The 11,915-nt window shown below is 44.6% G+C and overlaps 1 protein-coding gene across 2 annotated transcripts in view; it reads left to right on the forward strand.

Annotated features, from left to right (window-relative positions):
- The window catches only part of MGAT5 (alpha-1,6-mannosylglycoprotein 6-beta-N-acetylglucosaminyltransferase), a 387,858-nt gene that overhangs the window by 606 nt on the left and 375,337 nt on the right, over positions 1–11,915 (forward strand). The window lies entirely within an intron of this gene.

Here is an 11,915-nt window from a genome sequence, read left to right on the forward strand (position 1 = left end):
GTCTCGGCGCTGCTGCCGGGTCGGGAGGCTGCAGGGAGCGCAGAGCCCACACCCGCGCGCACACTCCCCGAGAGCATGCTCAGTGCAGCCCTGGGAACTTCCTGCCGAGTCGCGAGCCGCCCCGGCCCCATCACGGCCCCCTCTGGGCCGCCTGCTCACAAAGTTGGGGGCGGCCCGGTGCGCAAACTGGGGGCGCCGCGCCCGCCTGTCTCCTTCGCATACCCTCGGCTTCTGCCTCGCCTCCGCCTGGGCCGGGGCGCTGTCCTCTCTGGTTTCCCTGGAGGCTAGGAACCGGGGTGTGGATGTCATTACCCTTTCCCCAGGGCGAGGTGGCCAGAGGCCTCTGCGCGGACGCCTCGGGGTGGACCCTCTCTGAGTACCCCCGCAGCGCGCACCGATCCGGGCTAGACTAACAGGCTGGGTAGAAGGGGGTGTGTGAACACGGGGACGTTTGCGCACACTTGCTGTCACACACAAAGCCATGGTATCGTAGTCATCGCGCTGAAGAAGGAAGGAGTGGCGCTTGCATTGTCCCACTGCGTTTGGAGCGCCAACAGCGTGCTTGGCTTCAGGCGACCTGAGGAACCAGGCCAATGCCTACGGATTTAGGAGATGCCTGAGTCAAGGTTCCTGGAATTGTCTGCCAATCCCGGCCCTGCACAGGCTCTGTATGTCGGGTTAGGGAAGCTTCTGGGCTATGAAGTTGGTGGGGGAGGGCAAACAGATTTGTGTAGGTTTCAGGTGGAACAGCAGCATCTCACTTGTCAACACACCTGATCTAAGTGTTAGAGGTCGGATTTCATTCTAAAGGGAAGCGAGTGGGGAGCTAGTTCATTGAACCAAACTCCATCCCCCCCACCCCGGTTCATTGTCAGGACCTAAGCGAATGGGTTGGTTTTTATTGTGAGACACCCCATATAACCAGTGTCTCCCCCTCTTCTCAAGCCTTGGTACTCAGAACTCCCTTAACTGATCTGAGAAAAATCACAAAGCAGTTTTTCAGTTTTTCATGGGCAGACCATCTCAGCTGTCTTGAAAAATTATTCATGGTCTCTCTCTTTCTTTCTTATAAATTATTATTATTATTATTATTATTATTATTATTATTGCTATTGTTCAGGACTGAGATAGTCCCCTGTCCAGTTTTAGCATGGGAAGGATTAGAACAAAGCTCCCCTTTCTGGAGCCTTTCAAAAATGTTCTTCTTTTATCAACTTATGTCCATATAGCAATAGTTTACCTGAGGTGGAGGGACCCTGAAAAGCAAAGTGAGAGAGGAGGGGGGCTTTTTAGGGACTGGGAGAGAAGAAGGAAGTTGCTGTGTCTTGGCACCTGAGGTTGGCAGGGCTGGGCGCCTGGATATAGGGTTTAGGCTTTTCTTCCCTCCCCTTCTCCTTCGTACTAGCCTGCCTTCCCAGCTCTGGGACACTTATGACAGTCACTAGAGAAAGGAGCCTCAGTCCTGGTTTGGAGCTTGGCAGCGTTTGCACCTACACCGGTGGCCACTGGTTGGTTTTAAGGGGAACTGCAGTGGAAGAAGGGCTGGGGGCTCTGCCCAGATCTGCCATCAACGTCTGGGTGCTCCAACTGAAGCTGCAAAGCAGCTCCTGGGCTTTTTGATCTCTGCAGCAGTGTGCATTTCAAGTGCTTTGTGTCTGGAAGTGTGAATACAGTACTCATTTATATATATATTCCCACATCTGTATACGTTTTTATAAAGAAGCGTGTGCATATGTATGTGCATATGCAGTGTTCTTTGGTAGAATTTGGAAGCTGAAAGGGACCTCAAGAGACCATAGGAATTCGCATTTTCTCTCTTCCCATTCAGTTTTCTCAGTTTAAAAATAACCAGCCAGCCTTCTGCCCAGCTGGCCTCCAAAAGCATTGAAATGCCAGAGTTCCCCCGTGATGCTAGCTGAGAAGTGTAGCTGCTCAGGATCTGTTCTAGATGTCACTCTGATGTTTGACATGACTTTTCTTAATGTTCCACTTGTTTTGAGATTCAAGTCACTGCAGAGTCACCCCTCGATTACTTTTGGCAGGGGTTAGGCCAGGTGACCAGTGTGCCCTGTAGAGATGTCTGGAAAATTGCAAAAAGCAGTCATCTATAAGATCTGGTTGGAGAATTCGTGTCCTTCCCGTTTTTTGGTCATCCAGACAGGCAGTTTCCCTAGAGGCTTTAAGACTCTCTGTTCCTTCTTCCTTGTGTGACGTGGCCTTTGGCTCTAGGTAGAGGGTCAGTGGTGGGGCTGGTCTCAGGACAGCATGTGCTATCCATCAGCTTTGTGTCTGGGGTTTCTAAAGGTGAATGTCAAAGTTTGGGGATGGGCCCTGGCATCAGGTGAACAGGTGATGTTTAAACTGATGGAAGGTGTACGTATTCCAGAATCCAAGAAACAATCTTCTGTTGAGGGGTGGGGGTGGGGGGTTGTTCCCCTGTGGATGACAAGATGTTTAGGTGAGAAATAAACAAGCATTTGGGACTTGTCGGTGCAAGTTTTACCAGGCCGACTTTAAAGTTAATAATTGCTTTGAAGTACAGAGTCACTTGTAGTAGCCAGAAAACGGCTATACTTTTAAATTTCTCTTTGAAATGGAGTAAAGATCTCCCCTCTGATCTAAGCCGTTGCTATACATATTTTACATCTTGTGTCGACATCAACAATCCGAACTCCGCTGTGACCATGACGCTGGCTGCAGGCATGCTCCCTGAGCCTTTATCCTGCATCTGCCATGTGCCAAGCACTCTGCTGGTGTGGGTATAAAGATGTCCTTCTCCTAAATTACCTTCTCACTTTTAATTTATCTGACCTTCTCTTTCAGTGTGTTAATGCAAACTAATAGCTCTTGGAAAGCAGCCAAGCTGGGTCCCAGGAGCCTTAGTACTGTAACCATGTTCTTAGTAGAAGAGTTGGGATTAAGCTGTGTGTTTGCCCATTTGGGCGGTTTTGTTTTATTTTTTTATCCACTGCCACAATTAAACGCATCCTTCCCTGACTTTGTCAGATCTGGAAGGCTGTAAGTGTGCGTAGGAGAGTTGGAGGAATCACTTTATTTTTTCAAAATCCCACAGCTCTCTTGTCTAAACACACAACTTTCTGGAGTGAGAATGGGGCTGTCTTCGTGGGGTTCTTTGTTCAGCTTCAAAGATCTGGACAGGTGTGTAAGCTATCTTAGCTGGGTTTGTGGGAACAGCCTTGTAGTGTGTCTCTTGATTAACACTGCCAGGCCTATGTGAAATGCCTGCTGACCTTTTACCCCTGCCAAGTGACCACAATGATGGCTAAGGGGGCATTAATATTTCTACTCTTTTGCTCATGAACTCAGGAGGGAGCTATACTCTTTGTAACTACTAAGAGTTAAATATTGGTGTTTGCAATAGATTTACTAAAAAAAAAAAGTCACCTCTTCAAGCTTGCCCTTAGAATAACAGCCTCATGGGACCAGAAGTTAGCGTAATGGCTGTGTCGCTGAACTCCCATGTAGTTGACCGGGGTTCAAGTCTGGGACCTGCTGACTTAAACACACTGGGCATGTGTGTGTGCGTGTCCAAGATCCCGAGAGGAGAATGAAAGAGAAGGGACTATGGCTTGGCCATCCTCCCTGGGGGGTGATTTTTTTGCTTTCTGTCTCTCTCTGTCTCTCTGGTGAGCATACATGCTCTGTAGCAAAAACCTCTCAAAAAAAAAAGAATAGCAGCTTCATTTACTGGCATCCCTTTGTGATTTTTGTGGCTGGGACCTGAGAGGACGTGTCAGCACCGTTCCTGTCTGAACTTCACATCTTGGTTGTAGCTCTGTGCGCAGACTGCTGGTAAGTCCTGTTGTGCCCTATAAAATGCCTTTTAGAAGTATACCACACAGAGCAGTCTTCACTCCGATGGGGACCTCTTCCATGTTTTGGTCCCACTCTGGGAGTGTGCTATATTGTTGCTCATCACAGATTGTATGTCTTGGTGGAGAAACATCAAGAATGGGTGAGCAAAACAACTGGAATGCTGGTGATGAGAAAATGCACTGTATCTTCTGCAGTGATTATTCCAAATGATTCTTTTTTACTCTTCATTTTATTCTCACTGTAACACTGAGGGAGATACTATTGTTATTTCCAGGATATACACAGGGAGACTGGAGCATTGTAACATTGCAAGGTTGTGAAGTCTGGCCAAAGTCACAAATAGCTAGTAAATGGCAGAGCAGGGATTCAAACCCTGGTAGTCTAGGTCCAGAGCACACCTTAGCAGGACCATGGTTGCCTGTTTGGGCTGATGGGCATGCTCTATGCTAGCCAGCACCTTCCTCTTCTTTTCAACCCAAGCTGAGAGGAGTATTAGACACTTGGGGTTTAGAAGAGATCATAGGGAAGCCTCTCTGGATCCTTTCCTCTTTTTTTAAAATTTAAATTTTAAAATTTTGCTATAGGATGTGTGTGCTTATCAGAGAGAGAGAGGGAGGGAGGAAGAGAGAGAGAACATGCACCCAACGTATTTTTCAAGCCACCGGGTCAAGGATTGAAAACTGTGTAGTTGCATGGAATCCAGCCACCATAACCTCCAGGCCACCAGCAGGCCCATGGATTCTTTCTCTTGCTAGCTGAGGTCACAAAGTCATAGAGCAGTATCTGCCATCAGCAGGTGGCAGTGGCACAGATCGGCCTTGGTTCTGACCCTTGATCCCACAGAAATACTTGATAACACTGATCACAGATGTGTGCCTGCTTTTTCTTATAGACATGATCCAGGAAGAGAATGTGCTGGCCATTTGGCTCCTGTGTCTCCTCAGAACCCTCACACCTAGTCTCCGTTGGTGGGAAGCTGGTCATTATGGCCAAATGTTCTCCTCATTCCCACTGTGAAACTCTAAGCAACTTTTATTCCTGTTGTGAAGTGTTCCTTCCTCATGTCACCTTATAAGTTTGACATCTTAAGAATATAGTGTGGTATGCTAGCAGCTGGCATGAAGGTTGAGGTGTTGGATCCCATATAGCCGACTCTGCAGTTTGAGTCCAAGACCCGGCAGCTTAAAAAACATGCTAGGCTCATACGTATGCATGCCCAAAATCCCCAGAGGAGGATGGAGACGAAGAGACTGTAGCATGGCCATCCTCCCTGGGTGGAGGAGGGATGATTTCTCACTGTTCCTCTCTGTCTCTGGTAAGTGCATGTGTCTTGTAGCAAAAACTAAAAAATGAATTAACTAAAAGACTACAGTGTAGGATGGGTTTAATTGTGCACTGTTATTCATTCTCTGTGAGTGTGTCTTTGGGTTCCTAGGAAGTGTGGGTGGGGAAGCAGTGACCTGGCAGGGGTGTCAAGGCCATTTTTTAATAGCTTCCAGGAATGGGGAGTCTGTGAAGACATCCCACAGTGTCTGTGGAATTCTAGAAAGGCAGCAGAGACCCTGCAAAGTATCACGTTGTGAGAAAAGTCATGATGCATTTTTTTCATAGAGGAACATTTAAAAATATATGTCTTGACCTTTCCAACAACCCGGTATCCCTCTGACCACGGAGGTCACTGTTCACCCTGGAATTTTCCTGTTGGGCATACCACTGTGTACCATAACCTTTCCTTTTATTCCACCCATGTGCCCAGCGTTGCATCAGGCACCTCAGTGGTCTCACCTGCTCCTGATTCCAAATGTTTCTGGTTAATAAATAGTCCCTTGCTGCCCTGGGAGTTTGAAGTCTAGGTCTCACAGAACCACACAGAAGAATTAAGTTCAGTTATAAAGGAAAATGCAAAGAGAGCACATTAATTACATGAATTCAGCCCATGTGACCACTTTGGGTCTCAGATTTCTTATTTAAAAAATTTTTTTTTTTTTTTAGTTTCTTTCTTCACGAGAGAAAGAAGCACTGTCAACAAGATCCCATGCCATGATCCCACTGCTCCGACTTCCCAGCTAGCCAGCACCATGGGCCCACAACTGGCTCTGTACCCGCCAGGAGTGTCAAGGTTGACCAGGGAACTGAACCCACGATCTTCCATATGAATTCAGTTCATTTGAGCAACGCATTGCTGCTACTCCACTAAGCCAGCCAGGCCTCAGTCTTCATGTTTAAAAAAGCAGGAGACTGAATGAGCTTCAAAGATCTGATCCATTGCAACATTGTTTAATCCAGTACATGTGGCAAAGGAGGTGTAGGATCAGGAAACTAAATAAAAGTCCCTTGTTGAATTAGAAAAAAAAAAAAAAAATTGGAGAAACATTCAATTTTTTTGGCCTTGCTGATTGACTCTTTTGTGGACAGCTGAAAGGTGCACCTAAGAAGAACCAGCCCTTCTTTATCAGGATCTTTTAGGGATGTTTATCTTTTTATGTTTAGAGATAAAGGGTACTTATTCTCTGCCTAAAATTAACCTGCTTTCCCGCAGTGCTTTGGGGCACGTGGCTAGGTGTTTACACTGCACAAGCGAGACTGTTTATATGCCATTATTTCCACTTCCTTATGAAATATCTACATTTAAAGAGTAGGGGAGTCTTGAAATCAGTCTCTTTGCAGCCGCTTTTTTTTTTTTTTTTTAAAGGTTTTTACCATAGGGCATATGCGCTAATCCAAGAGAGAGTGAGAGGGAAAGTGAAAAATCACCCCCACCCCAGGCGAGATGGCCACAATCCTTTCTCCTCCATTCTCCTTCTGGGATTTTGGGAACACACACACACACACACACACACACTGTACATGAATTTCAAGCGGCTGAGTCTAGGACTCGAACCATGCATTAGGCCATGTGGGACCCAGCACCTTAACCACTACACCACCTGCTGCCTCCCCCCCCCCCTTAAACTACACATCTGTTATTTTCAGTTCTTATCTTTTACTTACTAGTGTACATTGGGATGAGGAGGTTTCTAAGTGACCAATTCTTATACAGCTCACTTAGAGACGCACTGCTGTGCCTTGCCCTAAGTACAATCTTTTTGTTTGCCTTTGGCACTTTCCTTAGTATTTCTGTTTGGTATACTTCCCTCCTCCCTGCTTATATAATTTTTTAAAGCAAAGATTAGATTCCGCACCAGATGGGTATATGGAGGGACCAGGGTACATTCTTCCTCCCCCTCTGCCAGTAATCTACGAGACATGGCACATTGAAGGAAATGGTTCTGAAGGAATTATCCTTTTTTGTAAAGTATTCTTTACTGTCACAGGAACTTTTCCTATCTCCCATTAAATATATTTAAATCAACTATTCCAGAACACACTGACATCTGAATAAAGTTTGAGTTCTGCTACAGCTACTTGTGCAGGACTTTGCAAACAGCTTCACGCCCCTCTGTCCATCTGGACTGCCTTCCTCTTTAACAAAGTCCTGGTCCCCACTGAGAGTGTTTTGTTCTCCCGCCCTCCCTTTACCTGCTCTTTAACTATTACGCATTTAACAGATTTAACGGGACATTGTTTTATGGGCAGTCTTTCTGTGTACATTAGTATGTACAAGTGTTTTCTCGGGTTCATATGAGGAGTCTTCAAAAAGTTCATGAAATAGGGAACCAGCAGTTAGTGTAATGGCTATGTCGCTGGACTCCCACGTAGTCAACTGCGGTTTGTGTCCCGGACCCGGTGGCTTAGAACTCACGCCAGGCACGTGTGCGTGCGTGCCCAAGATCCCGAGAGGAGAATGGAGGAGAAGGGATTGCGGCGTGACCATCCCCCCTAGGGGGTGATTTCTCGCGTTCTGTCTCTATGTCTCTCTCTGTCTGTCTGGCGAGCGCATGCGCTCTATAGCAAAAATCTCTCCAAAAAAATAAATAAATAAATAAAATAAAAATTAATTAAAAAAGTTCATGAAATATGCATGTTATGAAAAAAATACACATGGATTTGAAGATATTTTTGCACTAAAATAAATTCTGGTTTTCCATGAGATATTTGAGGCCCCCCTCCTAGGACCACCTTCTTTCTATAGGCTCACCATTTTTTTATTTGTAGTTCTGATGTCCAGTGTCCAGTGACCTCTAGAAAGGGAAAGTTTGATTTCTCCCAGACTGGTTTCAAAAGAAAGATATAACTAGCTCCAAGAAATACTCAGAAAGGAGGGTTAGCCCCATAGCCTGGTGGTTAAGGGAGCCAGATTCCATATGGCTGACCACAGTTTGGATCCCAGCCCCAGGCAACTTGAAAATCATGCTATGCATGTGTGATGCATCCCCCAAATCCTGACAGAATAGAGGAACAAAGAAAGGATTGTGATGTGACTCCACCCCAATGAGAGGTGTTTTTTTCCCTTTCCTCTCTTTTCTCTCTGGAGGGTGTACGTACCTATCTACAAAAAGAAAAACAAATAACAACAGAAAGGAAGGAGGGGAGTAAGAAGGAAGGAAGAAAAGGAGAACAGGAGGGCATGGCATGCTGGAATCACTCGGTCAGCCAGGCAGCATGGCCTCTTGAGTAAACTCTGACTCCTGCAGAAGGGACCTCTGCACTTGGCTGACTGTCTTCACTTCGGTCATTTCTGTGTCTGTCGCATGATTCCTCACTTAGCTTTTTCTGTACTCAGGGTTTAGGCCAATGTGCCTTATTGGCTGGTCTCAGCACACTAATCCCATCTAACTTCCTTAATCTGGCCTTAAGAATATTTCAGGCTGTGTTCCTGCTTTTGAGGTTGTGTTGGTTGTATCTTTAATTTAAAGTTCTCTTTTACAGATTAGTCAGCACGCTTATAGACATTTTTCTTCCTCACAGTGTGCATGATTTATAGACTCAAAGTTGTGAAACTCTTTGTGTGTACTTAGGTGTGTGTGTTCATGTACCACTAGGGCTTATTCCCTTATGACTGTAAAAACAAACAAAAAAGCGGGGCTGCCGGTATGGAGTAGCATCTTATGGAGTTGCATGAAGTCTCCAGAAAATTTCTGTGGAAGGATTTTGTTAATGTGGCTGTCCCTCATTGCCTGCTTATCAAGGCTGTGGGTTGAAGCTTCTAGAAACTATGAATAATGATTTTATTGTTCCTTCCCATAAAGTACACTAAAGTGTTTTCCATAATTAGTGAGTTGCTTACTCTGTCACACCGTCTTTTCTCTTACTGCCCTCATACCCACTATCAGGCACAGCTTTCCATTTTTGATGCCAGGCCTGGAAGTATTCTCCAAGTGCCAGAGTTTCTTCCTCCCTGCCCAGTGGCTTCAAGACTTCTCTATTTCCTCCTTGTCAGCCTTCAGTAGAAATGTGGCATAATCACATCACCTTTCCATGCCTGCTGTAGCAATCACAGTTTAGTAGCTTAAATCAATGCACGTTTATTCTCTTTAACTTCTATGTGAGAGCTCCAACATGGGCCACAGTGGCTAAGGTAAGGGTGTGGAGGCTTTGGGGAAATCTCTTTCTCTGTCTTTTCCAGCTTCTAGAGGCCATATACGCTCATGGACTTGTGCCCCTTTCTTCTAACTTCAGCACCCATAACTGTGAGCTGAATCTTTGTCCCTCTGCCATTAGGCTGGTTCTCTGACCACAGCTGGGAAAGGTTCTCCGTTTTTAAGAATCTATGTAATTAGATTAGACAAGCGGGATAATCCAGGATAATCTCTCCAACTCAAGGTAGTTAATTTAATCACACCTGCCCTGTAAGGTGACATAATTACAAGTTTCAGGGATCAGGATATGAACATTTTTGGAAGCCATTTTTTTTTGCCTGCCACAGTCCTCAAAACTCCCTTAACTCTTTATAAGGAAATGGTTCTTTTCTCTTTATGTACAGGACCCATTATTTTCTGTAAAGCATTCTTTTCTGGCACAGGAAATTTACCTGTTTCCTTATTTCTTGTCTTTTGAATATGTTTAAACCAACTATTTTCAGAACACACTGATGTCTAAATAAGGTTTGAGTTCTGTTTGAGCCAGACATTGGGCCAAGTATGTTGACTTGTTCTGGTTTATGCAATTTTTACAAGAGAAACCGAGGTGCAAAGCAAACTTGCCCAGAGTCACAGAGCTAAGAATGGTAGAACCTGGATTCAAAAGCCTGCATTGTAAACGCTAGTGTCCTTTTCACCCTGCCTTTCTGCCTTACAACGTGGTAATGGAAAAACAATGAGAAATGGTAATGGAAAAACTTAAAATAATGTTAAATCTCTTCTGCCAAGGCAATGATAAACAAATACTGCTTGTGGTAGATTGATTGTACTAATGGCTCTGATTAATGGTCTCTGTGTACCCACACTCTGCCCTGAAAGTTTGTAATCTGTTTTCCTTTCCCACCCCAATGCTGGGATTTGCCACATGACTTGCTTTGGGCAGTAGGATCTTAGTAAATGCTGTATGTAGAAACAGAGTTTTAAAAAGTAATTACATGTAGGGCCAGCAAGTAGCATGATAGTTAAGGTGCTGGACTCCTACATGGCTGACCACAGTTCAAGTCTCAGATCTGACCGCTTGCTATCTCACTTTCTCTCTCTCTCTCCTAATCTTGTCAAATAAAATAATAATAAACAAAATTAAATGTTTTTTTTTTAAAAAGTGATTATGTGTTTCTGATTGTCTTTTATCAACTGTGTTGACTATTTCAGACTCTTGTTACTGCTCTATGGATATGCTCAGGTTAGTCCAATGGGCTTGAGCCAGGCATGCCAGCTGAGTCTATCCTAGAGCAGCCAGCCCCACTGAAATCGCCAGCTGCCTTCAGACTCCAGAGCATGTCCAGCATGGATCAGCCATTCCTGGCTGAGATGGGTAACCAGAACCACTCGTCTGACCTGCTGAGTTGTACAAATTATAGACGATGGCTGTTTTAAGCCATTGAGTTCTGGGAACTGAATTCTATACAGCTTTTCCTCACTGATAGTCCTAGCAGGTATTGGACAAGTATAAGAAGTCATGGTGTCATTTTGATTATGGATTACTTGTAATTTATAATCCCTCTTATCTGTGGTTTCAGTTACCCACAGTCAACTGTACTTTGCAAATGGGTGAGAACAGTTCAGAAAGATATTTACAGGGAGAGGAAAGAGAGAGTCCATAGTCACATAATATTTGTTATAGTGCATTGTTAAAATTGTTCTAGTTTAAAAATTTGCTATAAAGTGTATATTCTCTCTGAGAAGAAGGAGAAAGAAAGTGAGATGGCCACTCTGCAGTCCCTTCACCTCCATCCTCCTCTTGGAATTATGGGTACACACACACATATATATACACACACACATACATGCCCAGTGTGTTTCTCAAAATCATCAATATCCTTTAAATTCTTACCATTTTTATTCTGAAGTCTTTTTTTTTAAATTCTCTCATTTGATCACCTTTATTTATTATTTATTATCATCATAATCTTGTTTATATTACATTGAATTGTATATACCTTTACAGTGTATTACATTGCTTTTTTTTTTTTTTTTTTTGGAGAGGATTTTTGCTATAGAGTGCGTGCGCTCGCCAGACAGAGAGAGACATAAAGACAGAAAGCGAGAAATTACCCCCCAGGGGGGATGGTCACGCTGCAATCCCTTCTCCTTCATTCTCCTCTCGGGATTTGGGCATGCACGCACACATGCCCGGTGTGAGTTTTAAGCCACCGGATCTGGGACGCAACCGCGGTCGACTACGTGGGAGTCCAGCGACATAGCCATTACGCTAACTGCTGGTTCCCACATTGCTTTTTCAAAAGAGCTGAAGTAGTCTTATTTTCCCTTAGCAAACTATTTGTTGTCTTCTAATACGATGGCTTTTTATCTCAGACTACAGTATGAAATACATACCGACGAGGAATTCACATATAACAGCAAGAAGAATTTGATGAAACAGTACTTATCTTTACCGCTTATGACGTCCTTTGATGTTTTCTGTTCTATTTCATTGGCTTAAAGGAGTGTTGGTTAAGGTGGTTGGCAGGTGGCATGGTGCTTAAGGTGCTGGACTCCCACATGGCCAACTGTGGTTCGAGTCCTGGACCTGGTGGGTTGCGCTCTCAAGCCCCCCCA

This window comes from Tupaia chinensis, unplaced genomic scaffold (assembly GCF_000334495.1).
Source record: "Tupaia chinensis unplaced genomic scaffold, TupChi_1.0 Scaffold147433_1, whole genome shotgun sequence".
In the NCBI taxonomy this organism is placed as follows: domain Eukaryota; kingdom Metazoa; phylum Chordata; class Mammalia; order Scandentia; family Tupaiidae; genus Tupaia; species Tupaia belangeri.